The sequence below is a fragment of the Artemia franciscana genome, chromosome 15 (assembly GCF_032884065.1).
Source record: "Artemia franciscana chromosome 15, ASM3288406v1, whole genome shotgun sequence".
NCBI classification, from domain to species: domain Eukaryota; kingdom Metazoa; phylum Arthropoda; class Branchiopoda; order Anostraca; family Artemiidae; genus Artemia; species Artemia franciscana.
In genome coordinates, this window is record NC_088877.1 from 29,690,830 (window position 1) to 29,708,072 (window position 17,243).

The following is a 17,243-nucleotide window of genomic DNA, read 5'->3' on the forward strand; positions in this document are numbered from 1 at the left end:
GTTCAGTTTCATTTGAAGTATCATCAGTGCTGAAAACGAGACACGAAAAACATTCAAAATAGTAATTTTCTCCTTCTTTTAAAAGCTTGTTGCACAGTGGCATTTTCAAGAAAGTTTGCAAAGTTTTAGATAAATTCTTTGGTACGGCCAATTAATGGTAGAAGTACCATTTTTTGTCAGCTACAAGCTCCTGACAAGTAAAAGGGTTTTTCTCATAGAAAAATCCACAAATTTTTCTGATGACACTTTGTAATTACAAAAGTCACCCCCAAGAGTGGTAGTTGATCGATCTTCACGTTTGGTTGAATATTTCTCTTAATTTTGTTGAGTGACAGTTAATGATGAATGTGCAGCAGCAGTAGCTGTCAACTAACTACCGCCCTATTATGAGAGGCTGAATGCCGACTTTTTTAATCCCTTCAAGAATGGGTTCAGCAATGGAAAATCATCCTGTCCGGATACCTACCAAATCAGCGGTAGTGTCTTATCACAGAACTAACGCTCCTAAAACTTAATAGTCTGCAACTGGAGGCAAATATCAGGAAAGTGAAAATAGGTCTATTTAATTTCAAAACAGAAAGTGCCAAGTTAAATTTCGTTAGAACTTTTAAAAAAGCTTATTATCATAATTAAATAACTCTTGTGTTTCAGGATTCATTCTTAAATCATTGGAATCAAAAAAGCAAACTTTAGCATAAAGAGCGATATTGAGAAGGGGAAAACCTTCCTCATCTACGTAACAATTTCTGTTAATTTTAAGTTTTATTATTGCTCCTTATTTTCAGTTAAAAAAACTTTTTTTTTTTAATAGTGAAAAGGAGCAGCAAAATGTCCATGACCAAGGGCTTATCCAAAACTTTTGTTCTGGAGGGGGGAGGGGTCGCAAAAACTTCAAAAACGCATCATCAATTTGTTTACAGGAATTTTTGTTACGTTTTTACGAGTCGCAATTATTTTTTTTTTTGGGGGGGGGGTAAACCTGGTATCCCCTGGATATTGTCTTGTGCCTAAGGCATCTAATATCAACATTGAGATTCCCTTCTCTTTCATAAACATTTTCGAACTATTTAAACTAAAGTTAAATAACTTAGGTGGTAGGATGGATGCCTCCTTTTTATGTTTGTTTTTTCTTTAACATTCTGTTCCACGGGTTACTTCTAATTCTAATAGTTATAATGCTTCTTTCAGCAGCCATGATTTTGATAACAACAGCCACAAGATACTTTCTGAAGAATCCGCCCTTATTAGCAATTACATAAAAAAAAAAACTAGTTTTTTTTAACTGAAAGTAAGGAGCGACATTAAAACTTAAAACGAACAGAAATTACTCCGTATATGAAATGGGTTGTCCCCTCCGCAATCCCTCGCTCTTTACGCTAAAGCTTTTAATTGTATTAAAAAGCAGAATTGTGGCAAAGAGTCAAACCCTATTTTCTTAAATAGGGATTTGGGGTAATACTCACTAAATGCTCTATTGACAAATTTAATTAAGAACGATTTTACAAAATATATATAAAAAAACAGCAGACACTAACACAGAACCAGTTACAAGAAGATCTTCTAGGCTAGCTGCCAAAAAGGCAAGATTAGCAGTGAAAGCGTGTTTTTAATTATTTTTCTTTCACTTCAATGAATTGCCTTGTTTCACCTCACCTTATTCATCAGTCCTGGTTGAACTTCGCTGAAGTAATGATACTGGGACTGTTTTTAAGAAATCAGTCACTTTTCTTTAATATATTTATGTTTTGCTGAGGACGACTCTTGGACATAGGGTCAAAATATGCATCTAAATATAGAATTCCATTGTCTTGCGAAAAGAATTCCCTACTTATCTTCTTGTTGTTGATATTCATGATGGAAAGGTAGTGTGGCCTTTGTCAATTCTTACTTTAATGATCCATACGGAGTTTTTTTTTATGTAATCAGATTTTCATGTTACCCTCCATTTTAATCACGTTTTGAACAAGGGCGTATCTAGGACTTTTCTTTGTGAGCGGGTGTTTTTTTTCAGGGTGGGATCACGAAAAAAAACCTTCAAAAAACGCATTATAAATTTTTTACATGTATTTTATGACGTTTTTACGAGTCAAGCAATATTTTTTTGAGTGGGGTGGGTCAAACCCTACAATGATAATATAGATTGGTTTAAGAATGAAATGCCCGTTAACGAAGAGATGTGATGGTTCAAGCAAAGGAAAATAATGAATAAATATATTATTTAGAAATGTATCTGGCCCTGCTACGCGGGGGGTTACATCTATTACATTTTGACATAGTCGCTGATCGAAGAATTGAACGATGCTACTTTGTTGAAGCAATAGTGCTTTCTTCAGAAGAACCCATAGAACAGAATGTTGTATCTTTTCTATTAGAAAGTAAATAACAGCCTGTCTTGAACTAGAACAAATGGAAAAGTGGTTATTGCGAGCCGATGTCAAAATAGAAACAAACACATCGGCATGAAATACAAGGGGGAAGATTGTAAGTGAAAAGTGAAAAGATTTTCGACGAAAAAGTGAAAAGAAGCCTATGTTTCTTTGACGTCAGTAGGAGTCATACCAATAAGTCCTTATTTGGCGCTACGGTCATTTTTAGAAGTGGTAGACAGTTTTAACTGATCCCTGGGATAAGGTAGCGCAGGCGTAAATGCTAAAACGTTTTGAAGGAGCAATACGATATCATCTTATAGAAACGCACAAATGGTACATATGCGCCCCGGGTGGTAACACTGGTAGTAGATGTGACGGTTGTGCTTCTTAAATGTTCGGTTCTGTATTTATTTCCCTGGCAAATATAAGACCTGCTGTAAAAGATAACGGATTGACGAGAAATTTCGATTTAAGGAGATTTCGAAATCAAAGAGATTTTGTTTTTGAAATATTTTTATTCGGACTAAAAATCTTGATTTGGAAATTTTATAAAGTTATTTTTTGATAAAAATTTCAACAAACCTGCGCAACAAAAATCTTATGTTTTATTTATATTAATAAACCTAAATTAGATTCTTACTCTAAACCGTGGGTTGCCTACCCTATTATAAACCCAGTAATTTACCCATTGACATCTTGGCAAAGTCAGGAGGAAATTTTTCCAGGTCACTGAGCACAGAAGAAAAAATTTCCCTAACTTCATATAAAACTGTAAGGATTATTATTTATATTTCAAGCTTTACAGTTTTAGTATTCCGAAAAAAAAGATAGTATTCATTTTTGAGTATGTATCATCGAACACAAAAGGTAAATATGTTCTTTAAAAAGTCGGTATGCTTTCTCGACTAAATATTTTGCGTACTTGGTTTTCCCATGATGTCATATATTTCTTAGGTATCTATCATCAATGGTATGGCTGTGTTGGTACCAAAGCAATTGACAGCTATTTATCCCTTAGGAAAGATAGGTTCTACCTTCATCAAACTCAATTTCCAATCACTCTACTCTGCTTTGAAAATTTTTGACATCTGTCTCGTCAAGTGAGTTCAAACCAGGTTCCCTCAGCAAGATGACTTACTGTGATTGATTATGGTGAATCTGATACAATTGAGTATAAACTGGGTAGGCTATTATTGCCGAATAATTGTTGAGGGGAAACTAGGGCAGCTGGCCTCAAATGACATCGTTTATCAGGTCCAAACTACCACACGCTTGGTATTGTAGTGTGGATAGATGTGTTTATCATGTATTATGGCATGTAGGGAATAATTTAATTGACGCAGATGGATATAAAAGAAATAATAAATTATATTAACACCAGATACACTGGTAGGAGCAAATATATCTTTAGACGAATCAAATCATGGAAATTAAAGGGGTAGGGGGCAAAATAAATCTTTTTTAAATATAGGTGTCGGGTAATATGGTTTTGTTTTTTCAAATTTTTCAATGAAAATACCAAAAAAAAATCAATGAGAATGCCAGAGCAAAATACTTTTTTTGGGGAGGCAAGTGCTCTCTGCCCTCTCACCTCCCAATTTACATCATTGTAGACGATCTAGACTGAAAAAAAACTGGTTAAGCCCAGTAATTTGAGAACCGTCGTCATATAACAACATCCAGTTAAGCTGCAATTAGATAAACCGTTTAGAAGTCAATCCAGTGAAATCAATAAAATCTATTTTTGGAGAAAATTCCAAAAGAAGCTATATTGCTGATTAAATTTTAGTGTATCAATCATCTGCTGGAAAAGTCTTCGTGTTTAGTTTAATGTTTTTTTATTCGTGTATCATATAAAAGCATAGGGGAGGGCAATTCATCATAGACTGAATCGATTCGGTAACTCATCAAAGCATGTGAGATGCTTTCCTTTACAAGGTCTTTATTAGCAAGGTGACCTCCAAAGCACTGACAGGGAAATTTTTCTGACCACCCCTTTTCAGTATTGTCGAGCACTGCAACAAACAGGAGAAGCCCTGAGTCGGTCGGGTTGGCCGAGGAGAGTTAAGTAAGTATTAGCAGAAACTTCATCACTGTATGTGTATTAGATTGTGTATTCGAGTGGTATGTTCGCTTTAATCGTATGCCTAGGTCATTTTGGTGAATTATTCGATATTTACCAATTGGAACATCACAAATACAAGATTTAACAAGAAAAAAGACAATCAAAAGATTTTAGATGGGGCGGGGTACCCAAGAGTGTTATTCCCTTGTAAATTATTCAAATTTCATCTTTAATATCACTATAGGACTTCTTTCTTAGAGCAAAACTTGGCGCTTGTCCGTTATACCGCCCCACTGTTGCTCCTGATCCGTTTAAAATGGTTTCTCTGTACGTACTAGGAGATGATTCGCTTAGCCTGAGTGAGATAAACTACTATGCAGGTATATTTCAATTAAATATTTAAGATAGAGTTGGTTAGGTAAGGTATTTAATATAATGCGTTCTTGAAGGCCTGCTTTTCACAATTTCCTGTTGTAGTTTCCTTAATTTTGTTAATAATGTATTACATTTTCATTATATTTTGGTATATTTCATTGATTAGCTAATCACTATGATTGACCCAATTTCACTTCTTGTACGTGATCAGTATAATAAACAAGTACCTGAAACTAAAAAATGCATTTTCTTTTTTTTTCTAGCTCTGGAAGGTAATTTCCAATATTTGTTTTAGTGCTATTTTCGTTATTATTTCATACAAAAAAAAATCTACGAATCTCAAGCTAAACAAAATCCAACCAGGCTTCAGTCTGGGACCCTCTTTTTATCACCCTCTTTCCTCTGTGATTCCCTCTCGGGGGCCTTTGCATATAAATTCTATTAAGTTTATTAGCTTCTTGTGCTGATGTGGCCTATATTATCTAGCAACATAAATGATTTGCACTTTTTACAAGTAGGTTATCAAAAGGGCGTATCAGCAATATCCCAGGAATGGTTTTGGATATTAAGTTGAAACTTGTATCCTTTGATGGGTAAGACAAAACTTAATCGTCTTAAAAGACGAAATTACAGGATGGCTGGCCCCAGCCCCCCCCCCCATTGCAATTCTTGACAGGAGAGCCACGAAACGCAGATCAGTACCAACAGTTTGGACCTTGAGGGTTTAGTGCCTTCATACTTAAAAAACTTAAAAACTTATATATTTGAAATCGGCAACATCAGCCAATTCTTTTGATATACCTATTGGTATAAAAATTCCGTTTCTTAGAATTTCCGTTGCTATTGAGCCGGGTCACTCCTTACTTTCAGTTCGCTACCACGAACTGTTTGATAAGAAGCCAAAACCTGTCCAAAATGTAGCAGCCAATTACATTGTAGCTTGTAATATCAATGCTTGACTTTTCTGCTCATTTCCGTTTTTATGGATTTTTTCACCAAAACATTCTTTAAATATACTGTTTCTACTATATTGTCACAAGGGGCATTAAGAGCTGTGTGGGGTCAAATGAATTGGACATCAAAAGGATTCAGACCTTAGAAAAGTTGTTTGCTTAACTTTGTAAATGCTGCGTAAAACAATATTGAAAAAATTCTAATTTCGGTAAATTTTCTAGTGACTGGAAGTTTTGGTTCACCTTCTAGCCGTGGAACAGTAGGAACTGCAGTGTATGGCCAGTATAAGACCACGGACACTCTTACTTCACCCCTGGCGAAAGTGACTGGCAGCTAACAGAAGAAGAGGTTATATTTCTTTTAGGTATAAAATGACTAGCCTACAATATACTACAGCATCAGACGTATTCAATCGTTTTACATCAGTATCATTTATAAAATTTCTAAATATATTTGAAACTTAATACTAAGTTTCTGATACACTGAGTAGGGAAATCAAAATGGAAAAACTATTTATATAAAAAAAATACTAACAGTAAAGGTAGGATGGAACATAGGATGCACAGTGGTTACATCTCCTCTCTATTTCTCTTGGGTCAAGTATCTTGAAAATAAAAAATTTAATTATTTTGAGATTTGGAAATCTCCTAAATTACGAGAGTTTAACCTTAAAGAGACTTGTATCACTAAGGAATGAAATGGCCGTTCCAGATAGCATGCCATGGGTGCCGACAGGGGGACCATGCCCCCTGGAAATCTAGGACTGTAAAGTAATTATAGGGAAACGAAAAAAAGGAAAAAGATCTGAATAAGGAAAAAATATGGAAAAATTGTGTGCTGCCCCATAGTTCGCTGCCTGTCAATAGATTTTTATTATAAGTTCTGATTTGTGACTGAGTGATTCAAACACCAAATATTTTGGTGTTGTGATAACCAAGTTCGAAACTGTCGATACTGTTAAAAAGTACCCGTCCAACGCTTTGGCATTGCTCAACAGAATAGAATGATGGGGGTTTATGTCTTAGTGTTTGTAGGTAGGCTATTGATTTGTGTATTTTTTTTGTAATTAATTACTTTTTTCATTTTACACACTTTTACTTTGATTGACATACTTTTTCTATTCCCATTAGAAAAATGTTTGTCTCTAAGCTTCATTAAATAGAAAAAACAAGTTTTTTCAAGTGAAAATAAGGACCAACATTTAAACTTAAAACAAATAGAAATTATTACATATACGAAAGTGGTTGCCCCCTCCTCAACACTCTTTACGCTACAGTTTTTTGGCTCTTAAAAAAAGATACATACTGTTCTAATAGAGAATTGGGACAAAACTTAAACTCTAGCGTAAAGAGCGAGGTGCTGAGGGCGGAGCAACCCGCATCATATACGTAATAATTTTCTTCGTTTTAAGTTTTAATATTACTCTTTACTTTCAGTTGAAAAAAAAACTTGCATTTTTACATTTAATTTCTGATAGTCTTTTAAATAGCGCCAGGATACCTGACTCTACCTCCACGGAAAAATCCCTCTCCCCAAAGAAATATCTTCTGGGTAATTCAATCCAGGTGAAAATTTACCCCAGACAATTACCCTTAACATCTTCACGCCTAAAATTGAATCGGTAAAGAGAAAGCAAGACATATAAAGAAATCTTGTATAGGAATTCTGGCAAATTCACCCAGTGTAAAACTTCCCTTGAAAAGTTCATGTCCTCAAAATTTCCCTCTCTATGGATAATTCTCCCCGTGCGAAATCCTCTCAGCAGAAAATTTATCCTCTCCTCCCCACCCAAAAGTGCATACATGCTTTTCAATAACGAATAATACAATGCGTAAATTTTCTTAGTATGAAGGGAGCTGTCTCTTCCTTAGCTCCTAACTCTTTACAGAGCAATCTATAATTGTTTGAAGTTCTTAATTTTTTGAAAAACCTTTTCTATTTGTTTAATTACATATCATGAAACTGTAAAGTTTTATGAATACAATACTTTTGGTAACGCAGAAAAAACGATCAATATTTCAATGATGTCTTTCTGGATTTTGATGGGTAATCAACCAATTCGTGGTAACGGACTGTAAGGAGCAACCCGGCTAAATAGTAACCGAAACTTTAAAAAAATGAATTTTGATACCAATAGATACACCGAAAGAATTTACCGCAGATAATTTTATAACTTAAAAACCTTTCCCCAGGGGCTGTAGGGGGGCATTTTATCTCTAAAGACATAGTTACTGGGTTTTTCAACTACGCTGAAAAAAAAGCTATCTCAAAATTGTCGGGCAATTTGGGGAAAAATAGTGTGGGAGGAGCTTAGTTGCCCTCCCATGTTTTTATCACTTGAAAAGGGCACTAGTACGTTTTATTTCCGTTAGAATTAGTCCTCTCTCTATGTTTTAGGTCCACTGGGTCGATACTATCATCCCTGAAAAAAAAAGCAAAGAAACAAATAAACACGCATCCGTTATCTTTTTCCTGGCAATAATTACGAAATTCCCCATTTTTGTAGACATGAGCTTGACACCTCTAAAGCACGGCTCTTTGATATTTTGAGTCCGACGATGTGATTTTCTTTAAAATTCTATGACTTATTACTCTCTCCCGTTTTTCCGAAAATCAGACAAATTTTCGCAGGTTCGTAGCTTTTGATGGGTAAGACTAAATTTATTGAAACTTATATATCTGAGATCAATATATTTAGCAAATTCTTTTGGTATATCTATTGGCATCAAAATTCCTTTTTTTAAAGTTTCGGTTACTATTTAGCCGGGTCGCTCCTTACAGTCCGTTACCACGAACTGGTTGATTACAAATCAAAATCCAAAAAGAGATCATTGAAATATTGATCTTTTTTTCTGCATTACCAAACGTATTGTATTCATAAAACTTTACAGTTTCATGATATGTAATTAAACAAATAGAAAAAGTTTTTCGAAAAAAGTAAGAACTCCAAACAATTATAAATTGCTCTGTATTGAATTAGGAACTAAGGAAGAGAAAGCTTCCTTCATATAAAGAAAAATCTGTTCAAATATGTTTCAAATCTGTTCCTTGCTTTCATTTGAAAAGCTCTGATTTTATTTTATTTTTTATAGTATTCTAAATCATACCCAGGCCTAACCAAGATATAATTTGAGTTACCAGTTCCTTAAATCCCTCATTAATTGCTTTTGAAATGTGTAAATGTGTAATTGTACGTCGATTAGAACCGTCCTACTTTTAAATTTTCAATACCGATTTTGGATAAACTTGAATATACTTAAAAATTTGGCGGTGAATAGTAATTCTGGTAAAAAGTCCTTGTTAGTATTGTTGCTAAAGAATTTCGGTTGAGTTAAAAGGAGTATTATTGATAGTATGGATTGAAATTCTTCGAGACTTTTGATCTTTTACATAACTGAAGCCATCACAACCTCTTCAAGAGGATTTTCTTATCAATAAATACATTACATACATTTATTTCTTTAAATACATAAAAGTACTCATGCAAATAGAAAAAGAAAATAACACCATTTAAAATTGCTGAAAACCAAGTTACTAGCAGTATTTGCCATCCCAAAGAAGTTTCCTGGCGGAGCTGATGATGAACTGCCTTGCTTTTTCCACTTATGTGCTGGTAGATATGGAAATGTGATATTTTAGCTGTATAGAGAAATAATTTAGTTCATTTCTACTCCCGTCCTACCTCTTTCAACATTTAACTGAACCTTATGAAAAGTTACCAGTTTGTCCATTAAAATTCACTGTTTTAGGAATTTACCTTACCCCCACCTAAACAATGACTCACCCCTCTCATTATAGCTGATACACAATTACAGATCACCAAACGTAGCCTAATTTCGTTACAAATAAAGCAAATTCAACTTGGTTGAATCCAGTGCAGCCACCATGTGGCATTACTTATTTGGCAACTGGAGAGCCTAAAACATAGTTATTGATAATTTTAAATCAATTAGCTTCTCAGATCTAACTTCTGACGGAAATCGGGCTTCTGACAGAAGCTTTTCAGAAAATTCGTCCTCTTTGGGATAAAGTCGTAGTCTGTTGCCCTAAAATGGCAGAAAACAAGACTTTCCCCTGACCTAATCTGTATGGTCACTTAAAAGAGAGTTTTAAATTTACGTTTGAATAAGCTCCCTCCCATTTATCTTGGACCTTCGGTTTGACACAATCACTCTTGGGAAAAAACAAAACAAATAAACATGCATCGATGATAACCAAAACTTAAAAAAATGGAATTTTGATACCAATAGCTACATCAACAGAATTGCATTTTAATGCTGATTTTAAATATATAAGTTTCATCAAGTTTAGTGTTACCCATCAAAAGTTACGAGCCTGAGAAAATTTGCGTTATTTTAGAAAATAGGGGGAAACACCCCCTAAAAGTCATAGAATCTTAACAAAATCACACCATCAGATTCAGCGTATCAGAGAACCCCTACTGTAGAAGTTTCAAGCTCCTATCTACAAAAATGTGGAATTTTGTATTTTTTGCCAGAAGGCAGATGACGGATGCGTGTTTATTTGTTTGTTTTTTTTTTTTTGTCTTTTTTCCCCAGGGGTGATCGTATCGACCCATTTGTCCTAGAATTTTTCGAGAGGGCTCATTCTAACGGAAATGAAAAGTTCTAGTGCCCTTTTTAAGTGACCAAAAAAATTGGAGGGCACCTAGACCCCTCCCACGCTAGTTATTTTCCCAAAGTCAACGGATCAAAATTCTGAGATAGCCATTTTATTCAGCGTAGTCGTAAAACCTTATAACTATGTGTTTGGGGACGACTTACTCCCCCACAGTCCCCGTAGGAGGGGCTACAAGTTACAAACTTTGACCAGTGCTTACATATAGTAATGTTTATTGGGAAGTGTACAGGCGTTTTCAGGAGGATTTTTGGTTGGGGGAGGGGTTGAGAAGAGGGGAATATGCTGGGGGAACTTTCCATCGAGGAATTTGTCATGGGGGAATAATATTTCCGTGAAGGGAGCGCATGATTTACTAGCATTATTTAAAAAAAAGACAATGAAAAAATAATATGAAATTTTTTTTCAGCTGGAAGTAAGGAGGAGCATTAAAACTTAAAACGAACAGAAATTATTACCTATATGAGAGGCTCACCTCCTCCTAATACCTCGCTCTTTACGCTAAATTATTTTTAGTAATTTCAACTATTTATTCTAAGTTTTTTGTGATTCAGGGGTCATTCTTAATGAATTGGGACAAAATTTAAGCTTTAGTGTAAAAAGCGAGGTACTGACGAGGGGGCGAACCCCCTCAAATATGCAATAAGAACATGAGAATACAAAAGTTCTTTATGTAAGCTAATTTATAAGTTTCGTATATCTTTTACTAATAAAAAGATTCGTAAAAAATTAAAAGTTCTAGTTGCCTTTTTAATTAACCAAAAAATCGGAGGGCAACTAGGCTTCCTCCCCTGCACTTTTTTTTCTCAAAATCATTCGATCAAAATTATAAAAAAGCCATTTAGCCAAAAAAAATATGCAAATTTCTTTTTATTTATTCCTTTGCGGAGAGCCAAATCAAAACATGCATTGATTCAAAAACGTTCAGAAATTAAATAAAAAAAAACAAGTTTTTTTAACTGAAAGTAAGGAGCGACACAAAAACTTAAAACGAACAGAAATTACTTCGTATATGAAAGGGGCTGCTTCCTCATCAACGCCCCGCTCTTTACGCTAAAGTTTTTTACTGTTTTAAAAAAAAAGAGTTGAGAGAATGAGTCAAACTTTAGCGTAAAGAGCGGGGCGTTGATGAGGAAGCAGCATCTTTCATATACGAAGTAATTTCTGTTCGTTTTAAGTTTTAATGTCGCTCCTTACTTTCAGTTAAAAAAAAAAACTTGTTTTTTTATTTAATTTCTGAAAAAAGCGAGATTCCACACTTTGAAGATTGGAGCTTGAAACCTCTCTGGTAGGACTCTCTGATATGTTATATCTAATGAAGGAATTTTCAGTAAGATCGCTTGCTTTTTTTCCCTTTTTCCAAAAATCAGGCAAATTCTCTCAGATTTTTCTTTGTGTGGGTAACAATAAACTGAAAGAATTATATATATTTTGAATCAGCATAAAAAGCCAATACTGGCAGTACAGCAATTCTCATGATAATTTTATTTTTAGTTTTGGTGAATATTGATCCAAGTCACTTTTTACTTCCAGCTTCTTTTTTTTTATCACAAACTATTTGATAAGATTCTCTTATAACGAAATTTTTGAACCTGTTCATATTATTTAGTTGAATATGACAATAAAAACAAAGAGGGTCAATTTGAAAGCTGGGTAGCAAGTTTAAATTTTGTTTTTCTTACGCTATTTTATTTTTTTAAGGGATTTAAGTTTGAGGGGGGGAATGTCCTGTTTAGAAAGAGGTATATTTTACATGGTTTTTATAAATCAAAACATGGTATCTATGCAGGCAGGATGATTTTGAGTATCTCTACTCCTTCTGTAAACTATTCTAAGGCTTAGAAAATTGCATAAGGACAAGTCTACACCCGTTATAATCTACGGAAGTGATAAATCTTTCTGTAATTTTAGTTTGAGTTTGATTTTCTTTTACGATTAAATGCATTATAGTTAAATACATTATAGATGAAATAAATTGATCCTTTTAACAGGAATCCTAGTCGTTTAAAATTCACTGTATTTTGTTTCATCTTGCGTGCGATTTAATTGCTTTTTTTGTGTTTGAGTTTTTTCCTAAAAGTGTCTAAATATAAACTTATTCCTACTAAAAAATTTCCTGAAATATATTCCCTGTCAACCAGCCACCACTGATATTTTGTTGTCCCCCCCCCTGGAAAATTTTCTGCCGGCGTTCTTGCAGCATGTCTGCTGCAAAATAATGCAAAGAAATCCAGAAATCAGTAGGTTGTACTTCACAATAATTTAAATGCTTCTTTGAAAGTCCAAAATATTTTTCTTAACCAGAAAATTGGGGTTAAATTAAATGAGAGGAAAAAATAAACTATTATCGCTAACTTGCAATTTACTTTATAGTTAGAAGATGAAAAATAGAGAACTGTAAAATTATTATAATGCACCCTCTTCATTCTGTAATAGCTGGACTGTCAGGGTACGTAGTATTATTAATTATCGAAGTTGCAACGCAGCTTCCAAAATTACAACTTAAACCTTCATATGGATTGGACATCGTCACAAGTATTTAAAAGCTCTCACAACTGGATAATTTTAACTGAATCTTATGGTGCCAAACAGATATGATACAGGGTAGGCTATTTATTTTTATCTCTTTATAGTTTTCGGCTGATTCACAGGCTAATGATTTGCCTATGTTCAATTGTTAAAAAGATTGACATAGTCGTGAACAGTAGACACTATCCAAAAAATAGATAGTAACTTTAAAGTTTTCTTACAAACAAGATTTAAACTGAGTAACTTTTCTCCCTCTTTTATATAAACCCACCGCTACCAAAAGTAATACTTAAGAATATAATCTTTAGCTCTAAAAATCCGTAGGCTAACTAAACTTTTCAGATAAGCAAGCATTATGGTGACGAAAGAGCGAGCTAAAAGGAAGAAAAATCAAGAATACAATCAACGTCGAACTACTGAAACATTCAGTGCCAAAAAACGGTATTACCAAAAGAAGATAGGTAGTATACTGGAGAATGTTAAAAGCTCGTTCAGAAAGAATGAGAAAACTACTAAAAGGAACAGAACCAGAGCCAGAGCACCCATAAGAATGGTAACAAATTGGCTTTTGATGCAGATTTTAAGAATAGGAACACCCAAGCCACTAAAAACAAAAAAAAATTATATATAACGGATGAAAGGTATCGAAAAGGAAAAGGCGGATGAAATCAAGGAGCGTTACCGTAATGAAAATGGATTACCGAAAAAAACTGCGGATGATGGTGTTTCGTGGTATGCCAACTCGGCACTTCACTGCCTTATTGCTCTACATAGTACATTTTTTTCAGATTTTCAAAAGATTACAAGGAGATATTGCACAAGAGTTGAAGTGCATTGCCCTTTTCGTCACTGAGACGCTATGAAAAATCAAATTATTTGAAGAATTTACTACTTTTCCAATAGGGACTATCAAAGCAGCAATCGCAGTCACTTTGTGAGTACTAGGAAATCCTTTTAACGACTAAGAAAAACGAAAAATGCTACAAATGACACCAAGACCTCCTGCGTGATTTATTCCTTTACAAAGTTAAGAAATACTTAACTTGTTCGGTTTGTCAAGGAAGTCAAATTGATTCAACAACTTTAGATGATATAGAAGCATGCTACTTTGAATCTTCAAACACGTGCCCACCAAGAGATCATAGATACAACAGACATTAGATTTTCTAGAGTACCCTCCCAATTTCCACTAGCAGGTGAATGTCTAAATGGCTACGAATGTCGGCTTCAGACCATATTCACCCACAATCCTAAATTTTTTGCTGTATATCTAGACAGAAAGGCATATTGAGGTAAAATAAATAGAAGAATAGTAGATTTTTTTCCGGACAACGTATACCTGAGGAAGACACATGAGCGTAATGTGAATCAAGGTCAATATTATGATCTGTTTATGTCATCATGACACTACCATGCATGTTCTGTCGTCATTCATAGTGGATCTCGGTTTAATAGTGGTCATTATTACGTTTATAGAAGGATCCTAGGAGGAAGTTGGTTCTTATGCAACGATGAAAAAGAAAGAATAGTAAGCCAAACTAACATTGACTTCTCAGGTATGACTTTCTTAGTTTTTGAGAAATGTTCTTAGGTAATTGAATTGATACTTAACGCGTTGTTATAAATTCCTTTTTTTGTTATTCACTACACATATTAAACTTCTGTCCTTTCAGGCTAGCCATGCAGAATAATCCCAACATATGGAAATCCTCGAAACAATCTCACAATTTATAACAAACCGGTAAAAGTGTACGCTTTATGCAATCTTTTACCAACCCCTTTTTCTTCCCTGTGCTCTGTCTTAGCATTTGGTAGCAGTTTAATTATTCAGTGAAATGTCTCATGGTTTTAGTTATGTAAAGAGTGAAACAAGTCTGTATCCTGTCCAGTTTCACTAGAAATTACTATTTACCTAAAGAAATATAATTTTTGATTAAATTGCATTAATTTTTACTGTTTTAGGGAGTGGGAGGTGGCAGGACTTAGGTCATTAGACTATAGATACAGTTTCTTAAAACAAAATTAAATTTCTTTAAGGCAAAAGAAACCACCGTACCATTGCTCGACATAAATCGTTAAGTTCCATGCAAACAATTTTTCAAATATCTGTTTATAGTGAGGATCCGGGGGTCGAAGGTTTGTGAAGTAATCAGCATTTGAGGCTGATTTTATGTAGGGTAGCAAGAAAGCAGAAAAAAAGTGTTACCGCAACCTAGTGTTTTATTTAGTTTAAATTATAGATGGCAATCAAGTATCAAACTACACTTGCAAACTAAAATACTGGTAGATGTTTCAAGGGAGAAATTGGAAGGTCACCATGGAGAAAGGGTTCTCGGGCTGGTTTCCGAGAAAAAGCGAAAAACTTTTTATTATTTATCTATTCGTAGAGGAAACAAAATTCTTCGGGATGCAGATTACTTTTTTTCTTTCAGGAGAAAACCACTGGTTTAAAAATACTGGAACAAAATCTGCATTCAATACTCCAGGTTTGGAAGATATCAAAACTAAATCAGTGCTTCTGGCTATTTAAAAGTCAACAAAGATAATAAATATTCCCAAGAAAAGGAGTTCATACTCAGTGTAGAGGAGAAGTCGAGCCAGTGATAAATTAGCTGATATAGTTGTATCAGATTTAACGTAGTTTGTTCTAAACAGTGGTATAGTACATCTCCAATGCATTTCCAACTAAAACGAAATCTTGAACACTTTGTAATTTCCTTAAATTCTTTTGTTAGTCATGCATTTACAACTACAATTTATACTTTATGATATTTAAGATTTCAACTAGGGATTCTACGCTCTGCTTTTCCTAACTATGGCTAAAAATTCACTTTTCATTCACAGGTCACAAGGTATATCACTCAATCCAAATCAAAAGGACCTTCTGCCTCCAGCTATACCAAGGATGCGGATAAAAAATCTTCAGTCTTCGTTGCATCCTTCTGCCACCAGTCTATCTTCCTAATTTGTTGGCAGGAATGCTCTTGGAACCATCCTTTTTCTCGATCCTGTATGCTACCACTGTAATCTTGCCTTAAGAGTTCAAAAGTCTCTTATTCTTAAGACGTGCCCTAGAAATTCTCGTCAACATAGGCAAATTATATACTTAATAAGAAGCTGATGGGTCGTTTTTTTTATTCTCCATTTGAGACTCGATGCATCTAATGCACAAACAAGAGCTTCAGTATTCAAATACACAGCGTAAGTTATTTCGATGATTTTTGACCTAATACCAAAATGGATAAGAATCTTTCAAAGATTTTCGCAATGGGAGAAGCAGATATTTATTCAAAACCTTTAAATACTATGCAAAGGTTAGACCACCATCCAAAGGATTCTTCAACAAGTACTCGAAGGGTGAACATAAGAGCAGTTGGGTCCAAACCCATGGTATTTAATAGCTTTTCGTTAACGTGCTTGATAATAACGTAAAAAAATAACTTTTTAGGTATAGAGAGTAAACATATCTCACCCTAATTGCTGAAAAGAGATGTATCATCGTTTTTAAGAGTCAATCCGTCGTTCTTTGTGCCAAATCTAATGGGACCTTTTCCTAGGACCATAGAGTTGCAAAAAAAACAGCTCATTTGGATCCCATAGGTGACAAACAACAACATTTAACTATTTTAACCACTATTATATCTTTACAGAATGCTTTGCTATTCATCAGTTTCTTCGAGGCTTCAAAGATTTCTTCGTCTGTAGGTGAATCAGAATCAATATCAAGCAGGAAATGTGTTTCTGGTGAAATCCTAAGTTCTTACATCGGGGGTAGACAGCAAAGGTGTATCTAGATCAAAATTTCTGGAAGGGGGGGGGGGCAATGTGACAAGGGCACCAATGATCGACCAAATGTACAAGTTTGTTTGTAAAAAAGAGGGAAAATAGAAAAAAAAACAGAATGAGGGCGCCAGAAGAAAAATTTTACTTTTTCAAAGTGTATGATTTCTTGATAGCTTATGGGTCTGCTGCTAAATTCCCAGATTAACCCAAAAGAGTTTTTCTGGAATGGATTTGATGTCAACAACTTATTTTGGAATCTTATGTAGACTGAAGCTGTCTTCTTTTTTTGCAACATCTTTCGCTTTAGATGCTTTCCGTCCAGGACTGAGTCTTGTAAAGTCTGACAGAGAGAGATAAGGATAGATGAATTCAGTAAAAGGAAATCTTGTGCACGAACATGACTCAAAGACAGTTGTACGGATATGTTTTGGTGATTTTTACAAAAAAAAGCACGTCCGTGGTTTCCCCTGTTCACCAATGATATGTTGGTAATTTATCAGAATCTTAGTTGATTTCATGGTTTTACAGGC